This window comes from Rhinolophus sinicus, linkage group LG07, assembly GCF_036562045.2.
Source record: "Rhinolophus sinicus isolate RSC01 linkage group LG07, ASM3656204v1, whole genome shotgun sequence".
In the NCBI taxonomy this organism is placed as follows: domain Eukaryota; kingdom Metazoa; phylum Chordata; class Mammalia; order Chiroptera; family Rhinolophidae; genus Rhinolophus; species Rhinolophus sinicus.
Window position 1 is genome coordinate 5,577,908 of NC_133757.1, and position 17,199 is coordinate 5,595,106.

The window sequence follows — 17,199 nt, forward strand, 5'->3', positions numbered from 1 at the left end:
TAACCAGAACCTAACCTGCTGGGGTTTTATCAGAGACTACAGAAGGGAAATACCCAACTCCAGTTCACTCTAGCCATCCTGTCCCAACTAAGGGGGGGAGGGGGATTAAAAAACACACTGAGAAACCCTTGTAAAGGTCACGCTCCAAAAGCACAGGCCTTCCCCCAACACCTCACCACCACATCATTAAGCACCTGTTTCACTCATACAGCAGTTCCTTTTACCCAGTACATCATGTCTGAATAGCAATTTAAAAATTATGAGGCATATTAAAGGTCAAAAAACATAGTTTGCAGAGACAGAGTAAGCTTCAGAACCAGACATGGCAGGGATGTTGGGATGATCAGACTGTGAATTTAAAACAACTTTGATTAATACACTAAGGGCTCTAATGGATAAAGCAGACAGCATGCAAGAACAGATGGGCAATGTAAGTGGAGAGATGGAAATCCTAAGAAAGAACCAAAAAGAAATGCTAGAGATCAAAAACACTATAGCGGAAATGAAGAAAGCCTTAATGGGCTTATCAGTGGATTGAACACAGCTGAGGAAAGAATCCCCTGTTTTGACAACAGAAACTTCCAAAACTGAAAATCAAAGAGAACAAAGACTGAAAAAAACAAAAAACAGAACAGGCTATCCAAGAAATATGGGACAACTACAGAAGGTATAGCATACGCATAATGGGAGCACCAAAAGGAGAAAAAAACAAAGCAATATTTAAATCAATAATCACTGAGAATTTTCCCAAAATTAATATCAGACACCAAACCACAGATCCAAGAAGCTCAGAGAACACTGAACAGGAAAAATGCCAAAAGACTACACTGAGGCATATCATTTTCAAACTACTGAAAATCAGAGCTAAAGAAAAAATCCTGAAAGAAAATAAAGGACAGAAAACCTTACCTATTGAGGAACAAAGAGAAAAATTATATTCAACTTCTCAGAATCATACAAGCAAAAGAGAGTGGAGTGAAATGCTTAAAGTGCTGAGAGAAAAAAACACCAACCTAGGCTTCTGTACCCTGTGAAATTATGCTTGAAAAGTGAAGAGGAAGTAAAGACCTTCTCAGACAAACAAAAATTGAGGGCATTTGTTGCCAGTAGACCTGCCTTGCAAGAAATGTTAAAAGAAATTCTTTGGAGAGGAGAAAAATATAGGTCAGAAACTCTAATCTACATAAAGGAAGGAAGAGCATCAAAGAAGGGATACATGAAGATAAAATTAATACATCTTGCCCAGCAATTGGCAATTACTGCTATCTCTGCACCCTCGCAGGCCCTGGAGGAAGCTGGTGCTAACCAACCTACATACTCGTAGGTCCTGTAGGGCCAGGCTGACAGCTAAAGGGTCACATTCATGCCCAAAGCCTGGGAAAGGTGGGACCACACAATACTATCTACAATTTGCACCCCCAAAATTGAAATACTTAGGTATATCTCTAACCAAATATGGACAAGATCTATGAGGAAAACTATAAAACTCTGATGAGCAAAATCAAAGAACTAAATAAATGGAGAGAGATTCTATGTTCATGGGTAGGAATACTCAATATTGCCAAGATCTCAGTTCTTCCCAACTTTAGAGATTCAATGAAGTCCATATCGAAATCCCAGCAATTTATTTTGTGAATATCAATAAAGTGATTCCAAAGCTTATGTGGAGAAGCACAAGACTCAGAATAGCTGGCACAGTCCTGAATAAGAAAACAAAGACACACCGCCCTGACTTCGAGTCTTCCTGTACATACAGTAACCAAGACAGCACGGTACTGATGGAAGGACAGACAAACAGGGCAATGGCACAGAACAGAAAGAGAAATAGACACACATAAATATAGTCAACTGACCTCTGACAAAGGAGCAAAGGTAATAAATGCAATGGAGAAAAGACAGTCTTTTCAACAAATGGTGCTGGAACAACTAGACATTCACATGCAAGAAAACGAATCAAGACACAGATGTTACACCCTTCTCAAAAAGTGACTCAAAATGGACCACGGACTTAAATGTAAAATACAAAACTGTAAAACTCCTAGAAGATAACATAGGACACCCTGCCCCCAAGACACAGCCACAATGCCTGGCACCCAGAATATCCCACCAAAGGCTTGGTAAACTGCGGCAGGGTGGATGAGCTGTCCCAGAACACAGGAATTCAGGGATGGGGCAGAACCCAGCCCAAAACTCTGTAAGACCCTGCCCAGGCCTCCTCTTTCTTCCCAACAAGCTTCTGGGGGCCTGGCTCCTGTGTGACCCAAACCCAGAGACCTGGTGGCCCAGGTGGCAGAAGGTGCTGATCAACATTGTCATCGAAGCTCGTTAGTGTAATTGTCAATCTTCCCAGAGAAAGGGCTGAGGATGGAGCTGACGGGGGGCGGTCAATCATTTCTGCAGGAAGGGGAGATGCTTCCCTCGGAAATTAAGGGACGGGTGTTGACAGGCCGGACCGTCAGAATGCCAGCTGCCTAATGAAGCAATAAAGGTCTTTGTTCTCCCCACTTCTCGATGCCCTGCTTTTACATGTACAATTATTACTAAAATCAAAGAGAGGAATGTTGCCTTGAGATATGATTTCCATATTGGTATGGATTTTATTATACAAGCAGTACAATACGCTCCATTATCATTTTGATTATATGTGCCTTTCATTTGCACTATTGGACCATTATCTGCGGTACATTCATAACATTATAAGGAACTGGAACTCTATCCTTAAGATGAATTGTAAAAAAGGATTTCTATTTTTGCAGATTGATATTTCGGGGGAGAACATTAAGCAGCAAACATTATTTGTAAAGTTTGCTTTTTTTCTTAACATAAACTCTTAAAAGGAGGAAATAACCCTGATATTTCTAACAGACAGCAAAGCCGCAGGCTAGATGCAATAAATGATTGCAATTTAGAATGCGTGTACTATTAGGGACTCCTGATTAAATTGTAAGTTCCTTGAGAGACACGAAGTCAAGCAGAGGAAGCTGGGGGTTCGGCATGGAGGTTGGGAGAGAACAGATCTTGTGCTTGGAGAACAGAAAGATGTGGCTTTAGCCTTGGCCTCCAGACTGGGAGGTTAGACTGACAGAGAGCAGGGAAGTTTCAGGAGGGGTTTGGGGGTGGGGGTCGGGGGCAGTTATCCATAAGTCTGAGTGGGTACTTGAAGTCGCCAAATTCATTTGTCCCAATCGAAGCCCCCCAGAAGAGGAGTCATCTGGTTGTGACTTGGGAGAGCCAGCTGAGGTCTCTCGGAGGGGCTTACAGTCCCCACGTGCGTCCCAAGCTGCCCAGGGCATCAGCCAGAGAAGCACCAGCAGCAGGAGTACTGGGAAAGACCAGGGAGAAGCAGAGAGGAAAGAGTAGTCGCAGGTCAGGGCCTGGAGCTTGTTCTCACGCGTGGCTCCTGGCCTCCCATCACTAGAAATGAAGCAGAACCCAGCCTGGTGCTTCCTGCTTCGGGGGCTCCAGGGGGGCTGTGATCCAGGCAGACCTGAGCTCAAATTTGGCTCTGCTCAAGTCTAGAAGCTGTGTGTCCTTGGGCAAAATCCTTTACCTCTCTGACTCTCAGTTTCCCCGTTGATAAAATGAGGCTAATAACTCATGGCTAGAATGATCCAATAAAGCTACAGGTGGGAAAGCCCCTTGAGGATAACACTATTTTTATATTAATAGTAACAACAACATAATCATTTATGCACTATTACAAGTCTAATTACTCTTCCCAGCCCAGCCTGTCTAAATTGCAAGTATCATTCCATCATTCGGGGCCCAATTTGAATGTTTCTCCTCCATGAGGCCCTCCCTGATCTCCCAGCTAGAAGGGCCCTGCCCTCCTTTCTACTGTCACACCTGGCACTTTCTTTCTCTTGAATCATTTTTCACAACATAATACGTATTTCTTCTGATGGGTCATGGTTAAAAATGTTTGAGAGCCACTCCATCAGAGCCTGAACTCCCTGAGAGCAAAGCTCAGGCATCCTGAGCTTTCTGTCCATCCCTGTGGCCCAAAGCCCTGATTCTCAGCAAGAGTTCAACACATGTTTGTTGAATGAATCTCTGTTATTCTAGTGACTATATTATTGCATCATCTACCAATTGGACCTGTTTGGGGTCAGGGAAAGTATGCAATTACTGTCTCAGCTGATGGGAAGATCCAAGTCTTTATTATCTGTGCCTGCAGAAGCAATTAGAACTCTTTAGAAAGAGTTTTTCTACTTGCATCTAGAATCATCCAAATACTCCCAGCTCATTAGCTGCAGGCCAGGGAGCATTCACCTTCTTCCTCTTCTGTCGCTCACTGCAGCCCACTTGGCTGTGGATGGGCAGACTGTCTTTGGAAGATCCTTTTATACACCGTTATATTGATTTTTAAAACATTTTTAGTCAACACAATGAAAAGCTCACCCAGGGGTCTTCCTTCAACTTTGAGTTGAAATCCACATTTTAACCCCTTCGTGCCTGGAAACTACCTGGCCCCAGAGTGACTCGGGGGGCTGTGCAGGCCCAGGCTTTACTCATGTGGTTCTGTAACCCCTTTTAGGATAAATATATTGATTTTTGAATAAACATTTTCATTTCCCTGTTCTCTCCCAGCTTCCTAACTGCTTGATGTGGAGCCTCCTAGGGTGTGTTGCATGTTGATCTTTACCTTAATTAAAACCAAAAAAAAGCGGAGTTATTTTTAGAGACCATAGCTCTTTATTTATGTGAATGTATGTCTCAAGTACAAGTTCATCAATTACTTTAATTCTCACTAAATGATGAGCCGATTTCAAGTGCTGCTGGAAGGTTAACGCACCCTTTTAGCTTCAGTTTAAATCTTGATGGAGGTTGGAAGTGAAGATTCTTAACCTTCTTCTCCTTTATTTCCAGGCCCAGGGCCCAGGCCAGTATGGCTCCCTAACCCCTGGGAGCCAGGGGAGGTCAGGGAGAAGGCAACACTGTGGAACCTCTTTGCCTTTGGGGCTCAGGACGGGCAACAGCATTGCAAATAGTGTTCCCAGGCCTCGGATGCTCAGCCGAGCAGCTGGATCTCATCAGAGATGGCAGGACCCCAGAGGTGGGCTTGTCTGTGTGGAGGAGCCCCCAATCCCTGCCAGGAGACTAAACAGATGGAGTTTGGAGGAGGGTTTAGGACAGAGACACGAGGGGCACTGGTTTAAAGGGCTGGCAGCAGGAGAATCGCCTGGGTGGAAGCAGATTTCCTGTGCAGGGGGCAGGCAGCCAGGAGGAGGGGCTCACGGAAGCCCCCCCCCCCCAGGAGAAGGAAGACCATGGAAGTAGGCAGGCCTGGATGGCACAGACAGAGCTGAAGAGTGCCACTGGATGTGGCAATTAAGAGGCAGTTTCCACCATTGCCAGGGTGGTTTGACTCCAGCGAGAACAGCGAAGGCCAGACCGCAGTGGGTTGGAGCAAAAAATGGGACGAGTATGTGCAGATCGCGAGTGCAGACAAGTCTTTTAAAGAGTCGTCTGTGCGCGGGAGGGAAACGGGCATCACGTGATGGACGGGTCTTTCCAAGGAGGAAGCATGACTGTGAATGAGGAGCAGCCAGGAGAGAGGAGAAGAGAAAGTACAGAGATGGAGGGAGCCCCCGGGAGGATGACGGGCTGGTGGCAGCTCGAGGGTGGGGGCAGGCGTCAACGGCAGCTGGGAGGAGGGGAAAGTGAGTCCAGATCAGCACTTCTCAGGCTGTGGTCCTCCGGTTCCTATGAGGTGTCAACGGGTGTTCAGTTGTCAATCAGGTTACAAAGCCAAATGGGCTCCTTTTAGCAAAATGAGCAAGCCCAGGGCCAATATAGGCCATCTTGGGCCAGTGACACTCAAAGGGAAACAGTGGTCTGACATTGAAAGGGGAGGGGAAGAGGGAAGAAAGACGGAGGATGGATGGATGGATGGATGGATGGATGGATGGATGGATGGATGGAAAGGGAGGAAGGGAGAGAGGGAGGGAGGGAGGGAGGGAGGGAGGGAGGGAGGGAGGGAAGGAGGGAGGGAGGGAAGGAGGAAGGAAGGAAGGAAATTAAGGCTCTACAAACTGTCTTGAAGAGGTGGAGGGTACACAGCAAGATGTGGCAAATGCTCTAAAGAGCCTCTTACCTGCCTGAGTCCTCTCCGTGCTGCAGCTGCTCCCTCTAGAGTTTCTCCTTGCTTCTCTTTCCTCCTCTTCCTCTGTCACCCTGCACTCACTTCCCCGCAATCCAGCTCCTTGGGCTCACCTCTCGCTCTGCCCAGCTTTCTTATCTCTTTTCTTCTAGAGTGTTTCTGAGCCCTTTCTAACTTTATCCAACCCACTTCCTTTTCCAGTACTTTCCAGTTCTCCATTCCACCCATTACCCTTCCGGCAGAGCAGGGGGAGTTGGTCAGGTCAATAGACTGTTCCTTAGCCAGTGGCAGGGAGCGCTGGAGGGCTAGAAGGTCCATTTGCAGACATATTCTGCTGAGAGTCAGTCCCCTCCCACAGACCAGTGCGCATGTTTACATGTAGGATGGACTCAGAGTGTGCAGCATTTCCCAAAGTTGTGGGACCAAAAGATGCTTTTTGCTTGGTAACCTGTTGCTGCAGACCAGCATTCTGTAGATGGCACCTTGGAAAATGCTCTTCAAGGACCAGTTACAGCAACAGAAAGAAAGGTGGCCGAGTATTAAAGGAGTCCCTACCTGTGGGCCCCACTTTCGCTATGAAACGTGTGGCAAGGCCCCATGTCACAATTTCAGGTGAGCCAGGTGAGCTCAGTTTGGGAGGATGCTGCCTCAGGTGAGGACTGCTTAGTGAATGGACCAGAAACCACCTGCGGGTACCATTTCTAACCTAGTGACTATGGGTTGACTATCCTCCAGCAGCATTTAGCAGGGCAGGAGGATGGAAGGGACGCTGGACCAGGAGTCAGGGAAGCTGGGTGCTAGCCCCAGTTCTAATAACCCCAGGTGTGCTGCTGCAACCCTCTGAGCCTCAGTTTCCTCTTCTGCAAGCTAGGCTTAATATGTCCCCCCATGACTGCTGCCAGAGGAATGTGACAAGAATGAAATGGCCTGGTGGATATGGGTGTCTTCGGCAAATTGCAAAACATGGAAGGGGTGTTGTTAGAACTGGGGTCATTTCCTTTAAGTGCTGGTGGTACTTCACACCCAGAAGCAATTCAAACTGTTTCTGAGAGTGGCCGACCCACCAGTGTCACTGAAGAAGTGACCCTCGGACTGCCAGGTCACCAATGATTTTGTTTTCAGTAGGATCCTTCCCCAGAAAGCCTGGTCTCCATGGAGCGCACCAAGTCCCGAGCTTTTTGAGAACACCACAAGGTGCATTCAGATGGAGCTAGCTCATCTTGCGAGCTCTCTGAGCAGAGCTGCTGTTCTTCAGTTACTGCTTACACACTGCTACGCAAAGAGAGGGAAAACCAGTGCGATTTCTAACTAATCTTGAATAAGTCAGATATAGGGGTTTTTTTTCCCCACCTCTGGGAAGATTGTCAAATGAAACAATGTGGCTTTGAGCTTCTGACAGATGCTAATGAATTGTTGTTTACATTTTTGATTTACTGCCTAAACAAAGATAAGACATGCTCTTGAAAACACATTGAATGCACAATCCAAACACATCCATTAAATCTGTCACAATAAACATGACAGCTTTCTTCTAACCTAACAACTGGCATGCCTCATTTGCATATTAATGAGAAAACCAGGATCAGCCTGCACAAATTACTTATATCTCATGAAGGGGCTGCTCCTGATGACAGCGAAGCACTTGGGGTGTAAATGCACCACGTTAATACCTTTGCCGTTTTGATGTTGTTTTGATGCCTTTTCCGTCTCTGTGCTTGGGCAGCCCTGGCGTCCCGGACTGGTTACCTCTGCCAGCTGTGTGGGCCCAGGGATCCGCAGTGAGGGGCAGTGTGAGCTCAGAAAAAGCGGGATCTGCCTCTAATCCTCTCAACATTCTGGGGTATTTACTGAGCATCTACTATGAGCTCTCAGCGCTTTCCAATTGAGGTGCTAGCTTGATCGTCGGTTGCATCAGAATGAACCAAAAGAAAAAGATGAGATATTTATTGAGTACCACCAAGGTGTGAGGAACTTTCACAGGGGTCATCACATTTAAACTTCACAGGGTTGACAAAATCAAAGGTGGACATACCCCCATGACCCTTCCTCACTGGTGGCAAACATAACGAATCAATACAGAGTCTGGAATCAAACCCATAGTCCTTCCCAACACAAGACTCCAGGAGGCAGGTGCCATCTGTAAATGTTCCATACAGGCAATGAAACCTGTTGATATCAACCTTCAGATAGGGATGATTTTTTGCCATTATAGAAATGAGAAAAGATCTGCTCAGAAAGGTGGGGGACTTACCTGGTTAGTAAGAGAATTTGAGGTTCAAGCTGGATCCTGCAGCTACCAGCCAAGTGGCTTCCTGGAACTCTCTGAGCAGAGCCGCCCACTCCCACGCTTTACACGGCTCCCCCAACCCATGTTCTTGGGTAAGAATTAGTTATGAATGAAGATACTAGCAACAGGGTAACTCAAATTTAAGTGACATGGCCAGAGAATATAATGCTTCCAGAGGGGCAGGCTAGGCTCCAACATGACCCCTAGTGATTTCTTCAGGGCTGCGAGTACTGGAAGTCTGCAGGAAGCTCTGCCCTCCTTGTCCATCCGAGACAAACTTGGATTTGCAGGACTATACTGGGTGACCTTGGCAATTCACTCTGTTAGTCTGAACTTTCACTGTAAAAGGGAAATAACAGCTTACTTCCTACCACTATTGTGAGCAAAAAAGAAATCATGCTCTAAAGAACTGAGTACAAAGCCTGGCACATAGTAAGTGCTCAATAAACTGTGGCTTAAAAATGCCAAACCGTCAACTCCAATGTTTTTCCTAAATAATTTACTTCAACTGGCTCCATTCTAGATGCTTCTTCCTTGATATGAGCCAGAGTCAAGTGTGCAGCAGGTGCTCTCAGAAGGTGCCAAGCCATCTTAAGAAGCCCTTCCCCTTCCCTGTCCTCTTCCCCTTATTCCCTCCGCACCTCCAGCATCTTCTCCCAGGAGGGCCTGTCTCTGAGCTGGAACTTCCCATTAAGGGCAATGCAGACCCCACCCATGCTATCCCATTCCAAGGTCAGACAACTCAGCCCTGGTTTATCCCTTTAGAAGTCCCTATACTTGTTCAGTTGGCAGCTAGGCTTTGGCCCCAGGCATTGAAAGTCCCCTAGGCCATACAAGGTAGTATTCCCAGGGGCCAGGTGCTCAAATCTACCTACAAGATCCTAGGTTACAAAGTGGAGCAGGCCAAAGGCATTCCATGGGAAAGGGTTCTCTGGTACTGCTGCCACAGGGCGTTTTTATTCCAGAATATTCTATTCATATAATTTCACAAGGAAAAAAAATCTAATTGAATTCAGAAACAAATGGAAACATCTCTAGTGCTGCTTTTCTTTCCCTTCATTAATTTTCTTGAACTATCATTTCCTGAGATATGTGTGCCAGACTTTGTACCATGCATTGTAGTAGGAAGCTCCTAAGATGAGCCCCAATGTCCCCTGCCTCCTGATTTTTATACCCTGGTGTAATACCTTTCCCTTGCATAGGGGCTGGCCTGAGAAGCCTGCTTCTAACAAATAGAATAAGGCAGTTTGATGAAATGTTACTTCCAAGATTAGGTTATAAAAAGACTGTGGCTTCCATCCTGATTTCCTCTCTCTCTCTCTCTCTCTGTCAGGTTGCTCACTCTGGGGGAACAGCTCCCATGTCATGAGGCAGCCCTGTGGAGAAGTCTACATGATGGGGAACTGGTGGCAGCCTCCAGCCAACAGCCAACAAGGAATGGGGGCCCTCGTCCCATCAACTCCTACCAACACCTCCGTGAGTCAGCTGACGCAGTCACACGGTGGATCTGCTGCTCAATTAATTGTGTATTCAGATGAAACTGCAGCCCTGGTGACATCTTAACTGCAGCCTTGTGGAGGCAGAGCCACCACCTGAGCCACACCTGGATTCCTGACTCAGAAATTGTAAGTTAATAAATGTTTGTTGTTTTCAGCTAAATTGGGGGGCAATTTATTATGCAGTAATAAGTAACTAATACATATTAGGTGGAACCATATGAAATGGCTATTTATTAAGTTTAAAAAATAGTTAAACATCAGCAATTTCCTATGGCTCAAATGAAATATTTGATCCTATTCATTGCATATCACATCCTGCAAGCTATTTACTCTTTAACTGCACTCCAGACATAAGGAAATGGACTCTGAGAGGTCAAGTGAGTTCCCTAAGCTTACAGTCTGTATGAGCTGCAGTGGGGACCTGAACCCATGACATGGAGACCCTAACCACAGCACTGTTAGATGAATACAGCATGCCTCCTCTATGCCAGGAATCGTGCTGGGCACTGGGGAATGGATGAACGGGGCACAGTCATTGCCATTAAGAAAACAGAGAAGCTCCACAACAAGCTTTAGACCCAGAGAAAGACAGAACCACCCAGAACAGAGTCCATTCAGGGATATCGTAATGCCCCCACCAACCAAAGGGGAGACATGAAATACACAGACATCTGACGATAATGACCTCGAAAAAATCAGATGTATGACATTTATGCAAGGAGAATGATTCTGCCACAATTCCTTCCATCTATTAGTCACTATCTCACAATTATTTTGCTTTTTCTAATCAGCAAGCAGGCTTCTGAAGCCCTTTCTTGAACACATTTATCATCTCCAATACGATGTGGAGAGAATCAATTTTGTTTACCCTTGTCAAGCCTACCAGGATCTCATTTGTAATTGGAGAAGTGCGTGTGAGGGAAAGGACTTGTTGTTGCTTAATTAGGTCAAACATTCTCATCCTTGGAGTGTCCGGCGTGTTTGTCACAGGCCCTCGATTGCTGGCTGCGGGCGGTCTCAGCTGCTGATCAACTGCCTTTTCTAAATCAATATTCGTCACTATCTTTCCTGTCTAAGTCCCCTCAGGAGTTGTCTCCATGGCCCCAGCCTGTCCAAGCCTGTCCAAGGGATCCACTGACGGAGAGATTGTTCCCAATCGGCTAGGGCTGAATCTAACATTGACCTTGCCCAACCCTAGTAGATCTGCCAGCAAGGAAGAAACCAGGAGCCGGTGGCAAAAGGAGACTCAGTAGCACCTGGAAAGTGATGGAACACTGGGAAGCAATGCCATTTGTGATGTTCCTCCCATGTTCGAATGGTCACTTCCTCGGGAGCCAAGAGGACTCCTCTAGTCACAGTTGGGTCCTTTGGGGAGCAGAGAGGAGGCTTCCCTTGAACCCTTGGTGGGACAAGAGAGTACCTCGCCTTGAGTGGACACCCAATTCTCTTGGTGGCAAACTCATGGACTTTGAAGAGCTACTGTGTCTTGAGATTGGGGTGACCCGTAAGATGCCCCAATCTGTGTTCCAACTCCCTCTTTCTAAACCTTTCGCTCCCCCACACAGAGGAGACAGCTGTGCTCAGAACCACATCTCTTTATTTGGGGAGTGAGCCAGGAAGGTAAAAAGGGAAGCACGCCCTCTGGCATCACAAGGGAGAGTACAAGCCGGCAGTGACTCCCCCCACACACACTCTTTTCACATTAAAGTCGTACCTGACAGCCTACCCCATGGAGAAGCCTCATAAAAATTAAGATATTCTAGATATTCTTAGGAAAATGAAATATTGAAGAATGGCTCCCTGAGCTGATAATGGTAGTGCATTTGAAAAATAGACCAGAGCGCTGTGTTTAAAAGCCTAACGTCATAAAAGGTGTTATGAATGGATGGCTTGGGAACCTCTACAAGCAGACTTCATTGATGTCAGTGTAAGCGATGAATGCTGTCACTCTTTTTTATATATAACAAGAAGATATGCTACTGCATCCCGATCTCATTGTAGAAACTGTCAGCCTCCCCGAAATGGCATTGCATACGCTATTTATGATGATATGCGGGAAAATACAAGGTTAAGAGATCTTTATCGGCTGTCTATGGAAATGTGCTTCCACACTGAGGCGGGTACATGAAATAACCTTCCAGATAACCCATGACATTGGGGGAACTGGAAAGTGAGATTAACCCTCGGAGACAGAGCTGCACACAGACTGTTTCTGCTCATCCCTGACAGTTTGTCCTTCTGGACACAGAGGTATTTTCCTACCTTTCTGTGTGCATCACCCACTGGAAATTTTACACCCCTCATTGGTGTAACAGATTCACAGGTGATCTGCAAAAAATTCATGCTCCCTCTTCCAGAAAGCCGAGAGGTTGCTGGGAACAGCTTGCCCGGCCCCTCCCTGCCCTGCCGCAGGCATGGCCATGAGACTGGTTTATACCAATGCGATGTGAGTGGAAGTGTGAGGGGGTCACTTCCAAGTCATAGTTTTTTAGAAGCAGCTGTGCTTCCTCCATAACCTCTCTCCCCTTCTGATGCCTGGAGGCAGAGAATTCCCAGGTCCTAAAGGATGGTGGAATTACAACACCAAAGAACACTGAGCCCCTAGGTCACCCCATGAAGAAATGTTCCACCATGGACCTGGGACCACCCACATTGAACTTTACATAACTGAGAAGTGAATTTGTGCTAAGCCAATGGAAATTTAGAGGCTGTTTGTTACAGCAACTAGTATTATCCTTACTAATATAATTTAGCACCTTTCTACGGGTCTTACTCAGTAATCCACGTGTTCATTATTAACAAGGAAATACAGCCTGGCAGCCTCCAGTAGGCCTGGAGTTAATATCTTCTTCTGCCACTGACCAGTGTGTGACTTCAGGTACCTTGGGAAAAACTGCTTACTCTCTCTCAGCTTCCATATCCTTTTTTTTTTCCTTTGTAAAATGAAAACTTTTTAACTCCTGACCCTTACTCAGAATAGTGGAAAGGTGGAAGCAACTCAAATGTCCATCAACAGATAATGGATAAACAAAGGTGCATCCATACAGTGGAATATTACGCAGCCATCAAAAGGAACGAAATTCTGAAACATGCTACTCCATGCATGAACCTTAAGGATATTATGCTAAGTAACATAAGCCAGAAACAAAAGGACAAGTATTGTATAATTCCCCTTATCTGAGGTACCTAAATTACCAGACAGAAAGTAGAATGGTGGTTGCCAGGGGCTGGGGGAGGGAAGTGGAGAGTTATTATTTAATGTGCACAGAGTTTTCTGCTTGGGAAGATGAAAGGGTTCTGAGATGGACGGTGGTGACGGTTGCACAAAAATGTGAATGTCTTTGATGCCACTTAAATGTACACAAAGAGCTGAAATGGTCAATTATGTGTTATGTATACTCCACCACAATCTTTTTTAATCCTTTCCTTATGGAGTTAGTGTAAATATTAAATCAAATAATGTATGTAAAGTGCTTAACACAGAGCATGACAGCATAATTAAAGCTCCTGATAAGCGGTAAAGATTGTATGCACTAAGTGCCTACTATGTGCCTGGCACTGGGCCAAATGCTAAGGCTAGCACAGATTCTCCCCACCTTCACAGGTACACAGACCACAGGTGATGTGGTTGCTCCGTGTGCAGGTAGGGTCTGGAGCACACAGGGGTCTTCCTGCGGGGACCTCAGCGTAGCCACGGGGGAGCATAGCGCCCCGCGTTGGGGTTTGAACATGCAGCTGTCACACGTTCTGAGGCAGAGAAGCCAGGCATCCTCCTCACTCCAGTGTTCCCAGTCCTAGCCCAGCGCGGGGACACACTAGGCATTCTAAAACAACTATCTCTCTATTTACTTCTCTGCTGGCCTCACAGAGCTCTCGAGCTTGTGGCAATCCTTAAAAGTAAGATTTAAATTTTCGAATTTGAACTTTGAATGGAAAAGCCAGATAAATATGTAGATATACAGAGACACATGGTATCCATTGCAAACAACCCTCCGTCCAAACTGACTCTCTAGGGAGGACAGGGAAGTGAAAGGGTTATCGCTGCATCCGCCAGGCCCTCGGGGGCTCACAGCATAGGAGGAACAATTAAAATTCTGCGGGTAAATGCTTCAAAGGGGAAACAGGGTGCCATGAGGGTACAGAGGCGAGTACCCAGCTCAGCCTGGGTGGGACCAGGATGGGGGATCAGGGAAGGCACAGTCCTGACAGATGAGCCAGGTCCCAGTGTCTGTGCCCCACCACCATCTGCACTTCCACCAGGAGCACCCCAGTAATCCCTGGGGACACACCTGCCCTGGCCCTACCCACCCCCACCCTCAGTCCATGTGGAGCTGGCTGCGCCCCTGAATGCCAGAATTGGTGCGTGACCCAGGCCTGGGCAGTCAGGCAGGGAGACTTGGTTCCAGAAGCCTTGCACAGCCTGTTAGGATACAGCAGGGTCCCCTTCCACAGGGGGTGCTGTCCTCACAGGAATGCAAGCTGCCTGGAGCTGCAGGCAGCAGTCTGTCTCCGCCCCATCCAGCTGTGCCTGAGAGAAGCAGGAGGCCTCCACGTTGGGTTACCTGAGCCAGTAACTCTCCCTTTTGCCTGAAACTGTGTAAATCGAGTTTCCGTAAATTGCATCAGTATCTGTGTCTCCCTCCCTCCCAATCCTATTTCTTCACCACAAGGAAGCAGCTCCGGGATGTAGAGTTAGAAAGCATCACAGTAATTGTTATAAACACCATCCACATTTGTAGGGTAACCAGCTATTCTGGTTTTCCTGGCACTGAGGAGTTTCAATGCTAAAAACTGGGACAGACCGGGGCAAACTGGGCCAGTTGGTCACTCTAGATCACACCCATTTCTCCCTCTCCCCCATTCCCAGCTGTGGCTACACCCATACTTCTGGTCAAAAGCAATGGGAAACCAGGGCCCGGAGGGAAGTGCGCCAGTGCCGGGAGGCCAGAGAGTTCCTCCCAGCATCTGTCCTGGCTGCTGAAGGCACTAAATCGTGGCCAGGTCTGAGCCCCCTGCCTCCCAGGGACCCTGCAAAACGGGAGCATCACAAGTGTGTGCTGGTGCATGGTTGAGCCATTGTCAGGGTCACTGAAAAGGACACCACACCAGAAACATTGCCATCCACAGATGTGGGTGCCCCAAAAGGGGCCACTTGCTGCAGTTGCCAGGCATACCGCTGGCATTTGCAGGAGCAGTGAGTGGGTCTGGGTTTTCCCCACGGCGATGCACTGTTTCAAAATTGGTATGAAAAGAGAAAGGTTGTGGGCCAGAAGTTTCTAGAAAACAAGGTTCTTCCTGGCTTCATGTTTCATCAGCCTCCATTAAGTCCTGTTGACTGTGGTGTAAACAGTTAATTTCACATTCTCTTTTGGATTCTTAAAGAATCCCCCCTGACCACAGCCCCCAGAAACAGGCATGGCCTCCATCAGATGAGTCAGGAGCCAGCCTCTCAGAGCCAGGACATGATTTGTTTGAGGGGAGATGGGGGAGGAAGTGGCAGATGCTGTTTTAACAGGCCGACAGGAAACGAGTGTGGATTTCCTGCTGGAAACATTTGCAGCCAAGTAGACCAAATTTCTCCCACTTTCAACGATCTCTTTCCCTTGCTTTCTCTTTCTGTCAATATGCTATTATCTCCGGTGACTCTTGCCCTCCCAAGAAAAATGAGGACGGAAATAGACAATATAATGGGAAATACGGCAAATGCGCGTTTCTTGTCAACAATATGCCTTCCTAATAGATCAGCAGATGAGTATTTTATTAGAACAACGATTATGACAGCTACAATATTTCCAGAGACAAACTAAGGTGAATCTGAGTTAGAGGAATGTGGAAAGGGCTTTGCCAAGAAGCAGCATGGGTTTAGGGCTCGGATGTGTATCTGGGAGCCAGAAACCTACCCGTTCTAATCTTAGCTCTGGCTCTGATCGCTGTGTGACCGTGAGTGTGGACACAGACGCTCTGTCTCCCTCCCTTTCTCCCTCTCTGGCCTGAGGTTGATGACGCTCCCAGACCTCTTTTCCCGGAGGCGTAAAGATGGAGGAGCCTGGGTGGACGACCCAGCAGATGCTGAGAGTTCCAGGGGCGCGCCTTTTCCTCCTGGCTCTGACTCCTAGCCGCAGGATGACTGAGCTGCCACACTCCCGCTGAGCTGGGGCTCCAAGCCGAGCCCATTTCAACCTGCCCACAGTCCACGCGGGCAGGTCTCATCCAGGAACACGATGTCTTCAGGGCACTAAAAGGGCAAAAAGTCAACGAAAATGCCTCTGTTTGTGTGAACTTTCTTATCCATCCTTGGAGCCTCCCACTGCCCCCCCGCATGCCTCAGAAAGCAGCTGGCATTGTCCCATCTTATGAAGGAGTTTGCAGAGGAACAGTGATGAGGGAGCCGCTTTCTTCCAGAGCTGAATTCAGGACCTGAGCCCTTGACCTTGGGCTTACATGGTTCTGTAGAAGCGCTTACCACAATCCAAATTATCGATAATGCTCCTTACCCCCCCACACACGCACACCCCAGGGATTATGCATTCTGTGAGGGCCCCCTCACTTTTCCCCAGAGGCTATAGCAGCCCCTGATACCTAGTTAGTGCTCAGTAAACATTTATTGAATTGAATGAATGAATGAATCATCTAATTGAGCAACTATCCTGGTGCAATTATAGTTGCGTACAGAGTCTCTAATCGTCTCACAGACAGGACAGAAGTCTGCCATTTTCACCAACTCACTCAGGGTCCAATTGCCTTTCCCCTGCCCACAAAGACAGAGTAAGGCTTCCTGCTCTAGCGTGGGGGAGGAGCACAGATCCAGAAATCAGTGATCTCTGGGTTTCCTTAGCCTCTGTAAATTAACGAGCTGTAAGGTCCTTTTTCCTGAAGGGGGTAAAAGATGGAGAGGTGGGGTGGTGGTGGCTTGTTTTCTTCAGAATTTAGAAGAATGAGCAAAAGAAAAACGTACATTTGATTGTGCCTGAGATCCAGAACAGTGGGTTGAAATGAAGAATTTGTCTTATGAGTACAGAGCCAAGAGGAGAGAGCAAAGGGCAGAGAACTATTCAAGTCCGTGGGGATCTTAATTTTCTTAATAGCAAATTTATTTAAAATGCTTCATCATAAAGTGAGGATTGCCTCTGCATGTTCAATTTCAAACTTCATCAGATTCTGAGGCGATAAAGCCATCAGGTTAGCAAAAATATAAAAGTGAAAAAGAAAGAGAAGAGGCAGATGGTTTGAGGGTTTTACAAAAAAAAAAAAAAAAAACAAAGAAAAGACAGAAGTTTAATCTCCAATGGAGAGTCTATAAACAGACCCCA

The 17,199-nt window shown here is 46.9% G+C and overlaps 1 long non-coding RNA gene across 1 annotated transcript in view; it reads left to right on the top strand.

Annotated features, from left to right (window-relative positions):
• LOC141572877 (uncharacterized) overlaps positions 1 to 17,199 on the top strand; it is a 102,909-nt gene that overhangs the window by 61,411 nt on the left and 24,299 nt on the right. Inside the window, exon 2 of the long non-coding RNA XR_012498356.1 lies at positions 9,724 to 10,015. This is a non-coding gene — a long non-coding RNA (uncharacterized LOC141572877). The remainder of the gene's footprint in view (positions 1 to 9,723; positions 10,016 to 17,199) is intronic.